This window comes from Muntiacus reevesi, chromosome 16 (assembly GCF_963930625.1).
Source record: "Muntiacus reevesi chromosome 16, mMunRee1.1, whole genome shotgun sequence".
NCBI classification, from domain to species: domain Eukaryota; kingdom Metazoa; phylum Chordata; class Mammalia; order Artiodactyla; family Cervidae; genus Muntiacus; species Muntiacus reevesi.
Genome location: NC_089264.1, coordinates 50,501,643 through 50,515,997, shown reverse-complemented (window position 1 = coordinate 50,515,997; position 14,355 = coordinate 50,501,643). Strand labels below are relative to the sequence as shown.

General features: G+C 38.3%; 1 pseudogene; it reads left to right on the top strand.

Annotated features, from left to right (window-relative positions):
• The first annotated feature begins 950 nt into the window (after positions 1-950).
• On the top strand, positions 951-1,308 carry LOC136147783 (small nuclear ribonucleoprotein Sm D3 pseudogene; annotated as a pseudogene).
• The last annotated feature ends 13,047 nt before the right edge of the window (positions 1,309-14,355 follow it).

Here is a 14,355-nt window from a genome sequence, read left to right as displayed (position 1 = left end):
TGTATCAATAGTTGATCCCTTTTTATTGCTAAGTAATAAAATAATTGTGCACAGAGCACAACTAGTTTTGCTTATCTGTTCCTTATCTGACGAGGGCTTCCCTGATAACTCAATTGGTAAAAAATCTGCCTGCAGTGCAGGAGACACTGGATTGATTCTTAGGTTGGAAAGATCCACTGAAAAAGGGAAAGGCCACCCACTCTAGTATTCTGGCCTGGAGAATTCCATGGACTGTATAGTTTATGGGGTTGCAAAGAGTCAGACATGACTGAGTAACTTTCACTTATCTGATAACACTCCCTTAATTCTAGTTCTTAACAATTTTGAATAGTGCTTCTATGAGCATTCTCATTAAAGTCTTTGTGTTGAAATAAGTTTTTATTTATCTTGGAAAATGTTCTCTGAATGAGAATGTTGAATCATATAGCAGTTGTTTACCAGGAAAAAACTGTCACAAACTACTTTGAAAACAGTTGTACAGCTTTGCATTCCCACCAGTAATGTATGAGAGTTCTGGCTGCCTTCAGAAAATGAAGAGACCTACATACTGACAGAAAACACTTGCAAATCAAATATTTTAGAAGGGTCTACTATTCAAAATATAAGACTTCCCAGGTGGTGCAGGGGGCTTCCTGGGTGGCTCAGTAATAAAGAATCCACCTGAGACAAAGGAGCTGCAGTTTCGATCCCAGGGTCCAAAAGATCCCATGGAGGAGAGCAGGGCCACCCACTCCAGTGTTCTTTCCTGGGGAATCTCAAGGACAGAGGAGCCTGGCAGGCTACAGCCCATGGTATTGCAAAGAGTTGGATATGACTGAGTGACTGAGTTCTCATGAACACACAGCCACATCCAGAATATATAAAAAATTCTTAGAACTCAACTACAAAAAAGAAGACCAAGCCAATTAGGAACTTGGAGGATGCTATAGGCCAATTCTCTTCTTGCCAGCATGTCTATTGGTGAGCCAATTAAAGCCCTACACGGGCCGAGGGCCACGTTGTGACAGGTGAAACAAATACCATAGAGGTGTATCAAGAGAAGCTCACTGAGGTGAAAGGCAACATGGACAGGCAGGTGTTTAACACCACAGCCCAGAGCTAGCCCAGTGCTACAGCTGGAACAGAGGTGTGCATCCATGGCAACAAAATCTGCTTTCTGATTTGACTAACACACTGAAGGATGCACCAATGTGAAAGAACATGAAAAATAAAAACCAAAGCTCTGGGTCAGGTCAGGGAAAAACTGCTTTTCTGAAGGTCCAAGTAGCCACTAAAGAAAGAGGATGTGGAAACATCTTCCAGAAGTGAAGATAAATATATCTGTTGAGGAGAACTTTGCCCTTATTTTTTCTTATAGGTTTTGTGGGTTCTGGGTGGCATGGGGGGAAGGAGAGGTATGCGTTTATGTGTATGTCTGACAATTTTTGTGGGATTTTTTGGCATCTTTCTCTTTAGATCAGGGACAGTGTTAAACTAAATAAACATGGGTTTTCCCTGGGGGGAAAAAAAGATGAAATTGGTCAAAAGGTAAAAAATCCCAGTTATAAGATAAACAAGGACTAGATATGTAATGTATAACATTATGACTATAATCAACAGTGAATAATAGAACATAGGAAAATTGTTAAGAGAGTGTTCTAAGAGTTCCTATCATAAAGGGGAAATGTACTTTTCTCTTTCTTTTCTTTTTATTATATCTATATGAGAAGATGAATGTTAGCTGAACCCATTGTGATAATCATTTCACAGCAAATGTAAATCAAACTATAATGGTGTATGACTTAAATTTGTATGGCCATTTATGTCACTTATTTCTTGATAAAACTGGAAAAAAATAAGTCAAGGACTTGAATAGACATATTTTAAAGAAAAGATTCTCAGCATCATTTATCATTAGTGAAATGCAAATCAAAATGACAATGAGATACCACTTTGCATCGACTTGAGTGGCTACAATAATAGCATGTGCATTCTCAGTCATCTTTGACTCTTTGCTATGCAGCAAAGAGTATGTAGCCTTCCAGACTCCTCTATCCATGGGATTCTCCAGGCAAGAATACTGGAATGGTTGCTATTTCCTCCTCCAGGGGATCTTCTGACTCAGGGATCAAATCCACCTCCCCCATGTCTCCTGAACTGCAGGCAGATTCTTCACCAATAACACCACCCGGGAAGCCCCTCAGCAATCTCTCCCGATCCTTGCCAAGACTTGTAGTGATTTATTTCTAATAGTTGTAATAATAGCAATAATAAAATAAATAAAACATTACAAGTGTTGGCAAGATTGGGATGGGGAGAGACTGATTGAAACCCTTGTACATTACTGGAAGGATGTACCACTGCAGGTATGGTGCAGGCATTTTTGAAACAGTGTAGCAGTTTCTCAAAGTAAATAAATAAATAAAAATTAATGCAGCATTACCATCTAACCCTGTAATTCCACTCCTAGCTTATAAACCAAAATGATTAAAGACAGTTATTCAAATAAATACTTGTACATAAATGTTCATAGAGGCACTATTTGAAATAGCCAAAGATGAAACCTGCATCTTCATCTATGGATGAATGAATGAAGACCATGTGGTATATATGTACAGTGGAATATTATTCAGCATAAAAAATGAAGTGTTGATACATACAACAATATACATGAACTTCAGAAACATTTTGCTAATCTCAAAAAAGCTAGACATAAAAGGTCACATTGCACTATATAAATATCCAAAAGAGGTAAAGCCATTGAGACAGAAAACAGATTAATGTCGCCAGGGTCTAGGGGGCGGGTCAAGGAACAATGAGTAGCTTAAAAGCTATGGGTTTTCTTTGAAGATGATGGAAATATTTTGAGTCTACAGGGAGATGGTGGCTGCACAGTATTGTGAATGTTTTAAACGCCATGCCACGGATTTGCGTTTTGTGTGTGTGTGTGTATTTTGAAATAATTAGCTAGTTTTTCCAGAGGGTGATGGTCTCATGGTTTGCCACAGCAAAGAGGGCAAGCCCAAATGCTCAAGAATATTGAATCTTATGCTGGCATCATGTTTGCCAAAGTCCTAATGAACAAAGCAAGTCCCCTTGACCAGCCTACATTCAAGAGGTGAGGAAACAGACTACAGATACTGATGTACAGATGTGAGAAAGTGAAAGCCACTCGGTCATGTCCAACTCTGCAACCCCATGGACGTTACAGCCCATGGAATTCTCCAGGCCAGAATCCTGGAGTGGATAGCCTTTCCCTTCTCCAGGGGATCTTCCCAACCCAGGAATCAAACCAGCGTCTCTTGCATTGCAGGCAGATTCTTTACCAACTAAGCTATTAGGAAATCTCATAGGGAATTCCCCAGATGTGAGAGTTGGACCATAAAGAAGGCTAAGTACCAAAGAATTGATGCTTTTGAACTGTGGTGCTGGAGAAGGCTCGTGAGAGTCCCTTGGACTGCAAGGAGATCCATCCAGTCAATTCTAAAGGAAATCAATTCTGAATATTCATTGAAGAACTGATGCTGAAGCTGAGGCTCCAATACTTTGGCCACCTGATGCGAAGAGGGGACTCCTTGGAAAACACCCAGATGCTGGGAAAGATTGAAGGCAGGAGGAGAAGGGACCAACAAAGGATAAGTTGGTTGGATGACATCACAGACTCAATGAACATGTGTTTGCGCAAACTCCAGGAGATGGTGGAGGACAAGGAAGCCTGGAATACTGCAGCTCATGGTGTCACAAAAAGTCAGATATGACTGAGAGACTAAACAATAGCAACAGCTGATGGAAGGAACTATTAATGGAAGGAACTCACTTTGCCATATAGGATGTGCATACAGGAATGTGAGGAAGCACTGTGGCCATTTTTAAAACTCACCAATCACAGTAAAATGGTTTCCCCCCAAATAAATATCATAATTGCAATATAAATAAAACAAATGTATATAACTAGAATGCAATGCTATAAAATATATGCCTGTGATACTGTCTACTGCTTGTATGTTATTTTCATATCATGGAATGATATATATATATGTCATATATATATGATATATTATATCATTAATCAAAATTAGACAAATTAGTTATTTGAGCAGTTTTTCTAGCATGTATTACATATGAATAAATCAAATAAACCAAATCTCTTGTGAATTTAAGCAGTTTAAGTCAAGTCAGCAATAATCTTTCCTCAGCCTAACCTTCTTCTGTATATCATATGTCCCTAGCCATATGGAAGTGGTTGAGTAAATTTGGGAAAGCAATAATTATTTTATGATTTATTTATGATAATTTATCATAAGTTTATGATAATTTTATGATATTTACTTATGATAATTTTATCATTTACATATGATAATAATTAGGACGGTTAATTTCATGTGCCAGCTTGACTGTCATCCCCTGGACCTCTTAGACCATACAATTTAATTTGTTCTTAGTAACAACACTGGCACATGACAATTAACTAAGTATTCAGATATTTTAGAATTTAAAGGGTGGAGCAGTTTCTTGAGAATCCACATGTGTAAGTCAGTTATCTTTCTCTCTCAATTTTTTTTAACCCTTTGAGTTTTTAAAGCTTCTGCAGGCTCTTGAAATTGGAGTCAAAGTGGCCTTTCCCAAAAGCTAGTTTGTTGTCAGAGATGCTCTTTCAGTCTTGCATCTAACAGCAGTTGGTTTTGGGCTTTGTTGCTTTATATTTGCTTTTTTTTTTTCTTTTTTTTTTAACCTGCAAACTTTCCTTCCTTCTTTCTTCTGCCTTCCTTCCTTCCATTATTTCCCCTTCCTTTCTCTTTCTCTTTCTTCTTCCCTCCCTTCCTTCCTTTAAGGCTTTTTCCATTGCTTGCATTCCTGGAATCATTCCAGTGAATGCTAAAGCTGGATCATTGAAAAAGCAAGAGAATTTCAGAAAAATATCTATTTCTGCTTTATTGACTATGCCAAAGCCTTTGACTGTGTGGATCACAATAAACTGTGGAAAATTCTGAAAGAGATGGGAATACCAGACCACCTGACCTGTCTCTTGAGAAACCTGTATGCAGGTCAGGAAGCAACAGTTAGAACTGGAGATGGAACAACAGACTGGTTCCAAAGAGGAAAAGGAAATACATCAAGGCTGTATATTGTCACCCTGCTTATTTAATTTATATGCAGAGTACATCATGAGAAATGCTGGGCTGGAAGAAGCACAAGCTGGAATCAAGATTGCCAGGAGAAATATCAATAACCTCAGATATGCAGATAACACCACCCTCATGGCAGAAAAGTGAAGAACTAAAGAGCCTCTTGAAAGTGACAGAGGAGAGTGAAAAAGTTGGCTTAAAGCTCAACACTCGGAAAACTAAGATCATGGCATCTGGTCCCATCACTTCATGGGAAATAGATGGGGAAACATTGGCTGACTTTATTTTTCTGGGCTCCAAAATCACTGCAGATGGTGATTGCATCCATGAAATTAAAAGACTCTGCTCCTTGGAAGGAACGTTATGACCAACCTAGACAGCACATTAAAAAGCAGAAACGTTACTTTGTCAACAAAGGTCCGTCTAGTCAAATCTATGGTTTATCCAGTGGTCATGTATGGATGTGAGAGTTAAACTGTGAAGAAAGCTGAGTGCTGAAAAATTGATGCTTTTGATGCTGTGGTGTTGGAGAAGACTCTTGAGAGTCCCTTGGACTGCAAAGAGATCCAACCAGTCCATCCTAAAGGAGATCAGTCCTGGGTGTTCATTGGAAGGACTGATGTTGAAGTTGAAACTCCAATACTTTGGCCACCTGTGCGAAGAGCTGACTCATTGGAAAAGACCCGGATGCTGTGAAAGATTGAGGGCAGGAGGAGAAGGGGACAGCAGAGAATGAGACTGTTGGATGGCATCACCGACTCAATGGACATGGGTTTGGGTGAACTCTGGGAGTTGGTGATGGACAGGGAGGTCTGGGGTGCTGCAGTTCATGGGGTCACAGAGTCAGACATGACTGAGCAAATGAACTGAACCGAAAGCTTTGTGTATCACTTAGACAATTCAGCCTTAATGAGATGCCTCAAAGTAACACCCTCTGTGATTTTAAGGATCTTTTTTCCTTTCCAATAGCTCAGTGAAAAACAATAGGATTTATGTAGAAAGCGGCTGAATAACTTCTATTTTATTTTCCAGCATTCCAGGAATCTTTAAATAAGTGTGCAACTGGAAACAAACAATATATGTTAAAAACAAAACAAAACCTCTCACAGTCGTAGACCCTTTCAAAGTACTCTATTGCAAAGTATACTCTGTAGAACTTGTCACCTAGCTTCCATTATTTTAGATATGGAAGCCTCTGATCATCCAGCCAAATGATTAGTCGCTCCTTACCTATTGACATATATCCGCACCTCCTGTTTTCCTTCCAGGCAAAGTGAGCAGGCATACAATGTTTAAAGTTTCTATAACTGGAAGGATTTCCTTTTCTTCCTCTCCTTCAGACAACATCTGAGGGAGCTGTCTACTGCAGTAGTTTTGGTGGCTGACAATGTATCTTGCAGAGCCAACTAAGCTTGAAATTTTAAAGCTGTGTGTGCCAGCTGACAGGAAAGTGGCAGGAGAGCAGAGTCAAGGCCACTGGAGCAATCAATTGATCAGCTCAGGTAAGTATTTGTGTATTCTAGAGCTTGGTAGAATTTCTCTTCCTGTAACTATTATGCCAGTTATACTTGATAATGATGTGTTGGTGGCCACAAACACCTTTATTGAAGAGTCTAAAGAAATGCAAATTTTGAAGAGTGGCTCAAACTTTTAAGCCCTCTGGACATCCATCAAAGATTTCAAGAAAAAAGGGTATGTTTGTGCTCCAAAATCACAGCAGTCTTCAGTGTAATACTCCAATTAAGCCTTGCTACTCCCTCAAGAGAGAATGTGAATTTACAATTTGTTGATTCAAATGTCAAGTGATAGAGCTGTTTCTTATACAGACAGGACAGTGGAGAGTCTTTCTCAAGTCTGAGATCACTCAACCTAGGCAGTTTTACAATTTTCTACAATAAGTAGGTTGGGGAGTGGCTCCTAAATGTACCAAATTATTTCTTTTAAAATCCCAAAGACTCAACATATTTTTACCTTTTGCTCAGTGCATTGGATTCAAAGTTTAGAAAACTTTCATGAGTTTCAATTTGGAAGGATGTCAACTCAATGTTAATTGCAAATTTTGTATTCTACAGTATTGTTAAGCAAATTTATTCCAGTTTTCAAAAATTTACTGTTCTTTTAAAATTCTTATATTCAAGTTTTTTTGTATGTTTTTTAAAATTTAGTTTTCTATGTAGACAGTTTTATCACATGCACATAATAAATATTTATTTTCATAGGTTTTAATTAACATTTTTAAATTCTATTATTGCAGTGTACTAGCCAAGACACAGAAGTAGTAATTTAATATATCATTATCTTTTTCAAAGTCTTAAGAAAGGGCTTTTGACATTCCCAGTATTAAGTTTATTATTATGTAAGGATTTTGTACATGTATTTTATTTGATTAATCTTCATTTGTTAATAGTTCCTATTATGATAGGTGGTTTAATTTTATAAAATCATTTTAATACCATATATAATAAAATTAAAGATAATGTAGTGATTTTAATAACAGATTTTCTAGTGCTGAAATTATACTGCATACTTGGAAAAAATCTGTGTAGTTAAGAGGTATTAGTAGCTTCCTTGGTGACTCAAGTGGTAAAGAATCTGCCTGTAATGCAGGAGACCCAGGTTCAATCCCTGGGTCAGGAAGATCCCTGGAGAAGGGATGGCAACCCAGTCTAGTATTCTTGCCTGGAGAATTCCTGGACAGAGGAGCCTGGCAGGCTACAGTTCACATAGTCGCAAAGATTTGGACACTACTGACTGACTAACACTTTCACTTTCAAGAGGTCTTATCTTTTGTGCATAAATGCTAGATTTGGTTAAATAACTTATCAAAGATTTTGACCACTATGATTATCACTAAATATAATTATAAATATTTCTTTCCCATAATGTCCTTTAATGGTTTTTATTCCACTTAGACAGCTTCATTGAGGCTATCTTATGAAGGTGTGGTATTTTCCTTTGTAAGAGTTTGTGTAAAAGTGGAATTCTTTCTGGAAGAAAGTTTGTGTATAAATGGAAGTAGCAGTTCTTGAAATGTTTGTTGAAGTTGCTCTTGTTAAAGAGGTTTTTTTTTTTTTAATGTTTATTTAATTTTGGCTGGACTGGGTCTTTGTTTCTGGGTGTGGACTTTTTCTAGTTACAGTGTACGAGCTTCTCTTTGTGGTGGCTTCTTTTATTATTGTTGTGGAGCACAGGCTTTTGGGCACGTGGCCTTCAGTAGTTGCTACACGTGGACTCAGTAGTTGTGGAGCTCCAGCTTAGTTGCCCCACGGCATGTGGAATCTTTCTGGATCAGGGATCGAACCAGTAACCCCTGCATTACAATGTGGATTCTTAACCCCTGGACCACCAGTGAAGCCCTTGGTAAAGAGTTTTTAACCACTAATTCTATTTGTTTAATTATTGCAAATTTGTTCAGATTCTGTAATTCTTCATAAGTCAGATTGTTAAAATGCAAATTTATTTTAATTTCTCCATATATTTTGCTTATACCTTTTATGTATTGCCTATAATTATTCATAACATGCACTTTTCTATTTAATTTTGGTAGCATCTACTGTCATATCCTCCCTTTCAAAATGTGTACGTTTGTCTTCTCCCTTTTATCCCTTAATCACTTAAGTGAAACTTGCCTATATCATTTCTTTTATGAAATAAATGAATTTTCACTGCATTTTTTCTTTTAAATTTCTGTCCACATATTCTGCCTTAATTATTTGAACTTTGTAGCTCATATATTTAGCTAATTATCTTGATGCTGCCTTCTCTTACAATTGAGCATGTAAGGTTCTAAAGCTCCCTATATATAATGCATAAGCTGTATCCCACAGGTTGAGATAATTATTATTATTTTAGCAATCATTTATAAATCAATTATAGAAATTGCTTTCATTTATTTCTAAATCAAATCAATTATAATGAGTGTGAGAATATTTTGTTATCATAGAGGGTATATTTGCTTTACTCAGCAAATGTGTACAATGTGTACAGTGGGCTAGGTTCTGGAGCTACAACAGTGAAGAGACAATGGAAGACAATGATGCCTGCTTCATGGAATTGCTGTAATAGTGAGAGATACAAAGTAAAAATGATAAAAGAAATAAAATACTGTTAGAAGGCAGTACTTTCCGTGAGACAAACAAACAGACAAGGTGAATGGGTTGAGCCTACTTGTCAAGAAGATAGATTTGTAATTATTCAGAGTAGAGCTTGCTGAGGATATGATATAATCTTTGAAGATGACAGAGTGAGTCATTTGTTTATGTGAGCTAATGTCTTTTTGAGGGCTTCCCAAGTGGCACGAGTGGTAAAGAACCCATTTACCAATACAGATAGATGAAAGAGACACAGGTTCAATCCCTGGGTCGGGAAGATCTCCTGGAGAAGGACATGGCAAGCCACACCACTATTCATGCCTTGGAGAATCCTCACGGACAGAAGATCCTTGCAGGTTACAGTCCATGCGGTCGTGAAGAGTCAGACACGACCGAAGCAACTTAGCACATATGCTCTTAAGGTCTTTTTAATCAGATAAATCACAGGGCAAAGACTTGAGACTTGAGTATACCAGGCATATTTCAAAGAGGTCACTGTGATTGAAATAACAACCAAGATGGAAAGAAATCAGATAAAAGAAAACATTGCTTGTCCCACAATGTTCATTTTTTTTTTTAAAGTAGAGGATCACACTAGATGATGAAATAGATGAAAGATTCAGATTCTCCAGCTCTAAATGGATAACTTGGATAGTTAGCAGGAAGCTGCTATATAGCACACAGAACCCAGCTTGGTGCTCTGCAGTGACCTAAAGGGGTGTGATGCAGGGGTGGGAGGGAGGCTTTAGAAGGAGGAGACATATATTTACATATGATCATATGACTAATTCATGTTGCTGTACAACAGAAACTAGCACAACTTTGTAAAGCAATTATATTCCAATTTGTAAAAAAAAAAAAAAAAAAAAAAAAAAAATGAAAACCTATCCTGGCATGTAACCAGAATCTGAAAGCCAAGAAACCAGAGGCAATATTCAGGAAATGGCCATATGCAAGAAATGCCAGGGTCTCCAGAATTTTTTTTTTTTTTTTTTTTTTTTTTTTGCTAAGTTTTTCCTGCTCCAGAAGATCTTACTTTTTGGTTTGGCTGATTTTTTTTTTTTTCTCATGGCCAGTGTTCCTCTCCTGAAGACCCTCTCTGCTGACTATAGTACTTGACAGGTTCTATTAAAACCACTCTCTCCTCGTGCCCCTAAACTTGGTGAACAACTTCTTAATGTTGCTGGTATCATCCCTTTTGGTTTTTTGAACTCTGCTCACTTCTCTGTAAAAAGACCTTTTCAGTTAGTTCTTTAAATGTGATGTCTATTTCTTATCAATATCTTAACCAATACATTGTACTCTGATGATTCCTAAACACGACTGCCATTCAAATTATTTAGGAAGCTTTAAAATAATACATATTTTTAAATGTATATTAAGAAAATGATGGTCCCCACTGCCAGGCCAATTATATCAGAATCTTCAGGAATAGGACTTATAAAGAGACATCTTTTTAAAGTTTTCCTATGTACTTTCAGGCTTGAGAAAACTTGTTCTGATGCCTGGAGTCCCAAGCAGACTAAAATCCTTGGTATATTAACTCTGAAAAGAAACAAGAAATCTAAATCCTCCTCTTAACGTGCATTTTATTCATTGTTGTTATTCAATCACTAAGTTGTCTCTGATTCTTTGTGACCCCATGAACTACAGCATACCAGGCTTCCATGTTCTTTACTGTCTCCCAGAATTTGATCAAATTAGAGCTCATTGAGAGTTTGTCCATTGAGTCAGTGACACTATCCAACCATATCATCCTCCATTGCCCTCTTCTCCTCCTGCCCTCAATCTTTCCCAGCATCAGGGTCTTTCCAATGATAAGACGTTTTACCCACTAAACATGCTTTAATGTCACTTTGAGTAAATATAAATCTGTGGATTGATTGTCCATAGATATGCAAGAGAGATGATATAAAGGTAAAATTTGACCTCATTCATCATGGTATATTGTAGCCAACTATTAGAAAGATGAAAATTCAGCAGATTCTATATTTCACAATGTAGAACAGATATTAAAATCCTATATGTTCCAGTCCATCCTAAAGGAAATGGGTCCTGAATATTCATTGGAAAGACTGATGCTGAAGCTGGAGCTTCAATATCTTGGCCACCTGACGCAAAGAACAGACTCCTTTGAAAAGATCGTGATGCTGGGAAAGATTGATGATGGAAGGAGAAGGGGACAGCAGAATGAGATGGTTGGGTGTCATCACCAACTCAATGGACATGAATTTGAGTAAACTTCAGGTGATGGACAGGGAGGCTTGACAAGCTGCAGTCCATGGGGTCACAAAGAGTTGGACATGACTGAGTGACGGAACTGAAGTGATACTGTAGCAGGCAGTTAAATGTGTCTTTAAGAATGATTGAGAGGGAGGTGGGAGGGGGGATCGGGATGGGGAATACGTGTAACTCTATGGCTGATTCATATCAATGTATGACAAAACCCACTGAAATGTTGTGAAGTAATTAGCCTCCAACTAATTTAAAAAAAAATTTAAAAAAAGAATGATTGGAATCTAAAAAGCATGTAAATAATAAATGTGTGCCACTATCAGACCCCTTTGTGATTATGGTTTTAGTGTGTCTGCCCTCTGATGCTGTCTCGCAATACCTACTGTCTTACTTGGGTTTCTCTTACCTTGGACGTGGGGTATCTCTTCAGAAAACTAGCCAATCTGATCACAGGACAGCAACCTTGTCTAACTCAGTGAAACTAAGCCATGCCATGTGGGGCCACCCAGGACGGTCAGGTCATGGTGGAGAGGTCTGACGGAATGTGGCCCACTGGAGAAGGAAATGGCAAACCACTTCAGTATTCTTACCTTGAAAACCCCATAAACGGTATGAAAAGGCAAAATGATAGGATATGAAAGAGGAACTCCCCAGGTCGGTAGGTGTCCAATATGCTACTGGAGATCAGTGGAGAAATAACTCCAGAAAGAATGAAGGGATGGAGCCAAAGCAAAACAATAGCCAGTTGTGGACATGACTAGTGATAGAAGCAAGGTCTGATTCTGTAAAGAGCAATATTGCATAGGAACCTGGAATGTTAGGTCCATGAATCAGGGCAAATTGGAAGTGGTCAAACAGGAGATGGCAAGAGTGAATGTTGACATTCTAGGAATCAGCAAACTAAAATGGACTGGAATGGGTGAATTTAACTTAGATGACCATTATATCTACTATTGTGGGCAGGAATCCCTTGGAAGAAATGGAGTAGCCATCATGGTCAACAAAAGTGTCTGAAATGCAGTACTTGGATGCAATCTCAAAAATGACAGAATGATCTCTGTTCGTTTCCAAGGCAAATCATTCAATATCACGGTAATACAAGCCTATGCCCCAACCAGTAACACTGAAGAAGCTGAAGTTGAACGGTTCTATGGAGACCTACAAGACCTTTTAAAACTAACACCCGAAAAAGATGTCCTTTTCATTATAGGGGACTGGAATGCAAAAGTAGGAAGTCAAGAAACACCTGGAGTAACAAGGAAATTAGGCTTTGGAGTATGGAATGAAGCAGGCTAAAGGCTAATAGAATTTTGCCAAGAGAACGCACTGGACATAGCAAACACCCTCTTCCAACAACACAAGAGAAGACTCTACACATGGACATCACCAGATGATTGACACCGAAATCAGATTGATTATATTCTTTGCAGCCAAAGATGGAGAAGCTCTATACAGTCAGCAAAAACAAGACCAGGAGCTGACTGTGGCTCAGGTCATGAACTCCTTATTCCCAAATTCAGACTTAAACTGAAGAAAGTACAGATAACGACTAGACCATTCAGGTATGACCTAAACCATATCCCTTATGACTATACAGTGGAAGTGAGAAATAGATTGAAGGGACTAGATCTGATAGACAGAGAGCCTGATGAACTATGGACAGACGTTTGTGACATTGTACAGGAGACAGGGATCAAGATCATCCCCGTGGAAAAGAAATGCAAAAAGGCAAAATGGTTGTCTGAGGTGGCCCTACAATTAACTGTGAAAAGAAGAGAAGTTAAAAGCAAAGGAGAAAAGAAAAGATATTCCCATCCGAATGTAGAGTTCCAAAGAATAGCAAGGAAAGATAAGAAAGCCTTCCTCAGAGATCAATGCACAGAAATAGAGGAAAACAACAGAATGGGAAAGATTATAGATCTCTTCAAGAAAATTAGAGTTACCAAGGGAATATTTCAGGCAAAGATTGGTTCTATAAAGGACAGAAATGGTAGGGACCTAACAGAAGCACAAGATATTATGAAGAGGTGGCAAGAATACACATAACTGTACAAAAAAGATCTTCATGACTCAGATAATCACAGTGGTGTGGTCACTCACCTAAAACCAGACATCCTGGAATGTGAAGTCAAGTGGGCCTTAGAAAGCATCACTACAAACAAAGCTAGTGGATGTGATGGAATTCCAGTTGAGCTATTTCAAATCCTGAAAGATGATGCTGTGAAAGTGCTGCACTCAATATGCCAGCAAATTTGGACTACTCAGCAGTGGCCACAGAACTGGAAAAGGTCAGTTTTCATTCCAATGCCAAAGAAAGGCAATCCTAAAGAATGCACAAACTACCGCACAATTGTACTCATCTCTCACACTAGTAAAGTAATGCTCAAAATTCTTCAAGTCAGGCTTCAGCAGTACGTGAACCATGAACTTCCAGATGTTCAAGCTGGTTTTAGAAAAGGCAGAGGAACCAGAGGTCAAATTGCCAATATCACTGGATCATCAAAAAAGCAAGAGAGTTCCAGAAAAACGTCTATTTCTGCTTTATTGAATATGTCAAAGCCTTTACTATGTGGATCACAGTAAACTGTGGAAAATTCTGAAAGAGATGAGGATACCAGACCACCTGACCTGCCTCTTGAGAAACCTGTATGCAGGTCAGGAAGCAACAGTTAGAACTGGACATGGAAGAACAGGCTGGTTCCAAAGAGGAAAAGGAAATACATCAAGGCTGTATATTGTCACCCTGCTTATTTAATTTATAGGCAGAGTACATCATGAGAAACGCTGGGCTGGAAGAAACGCATGGTGGAATCAAGATTGCCGAGAGAAATATCAATAACCTCAGATATGCAGAAGACACCACCTTTATGGCAGAAAGTGAAGAAGAACTAAAAAGCCTCTTGATGAAAGTGAAAGAGGAGAGT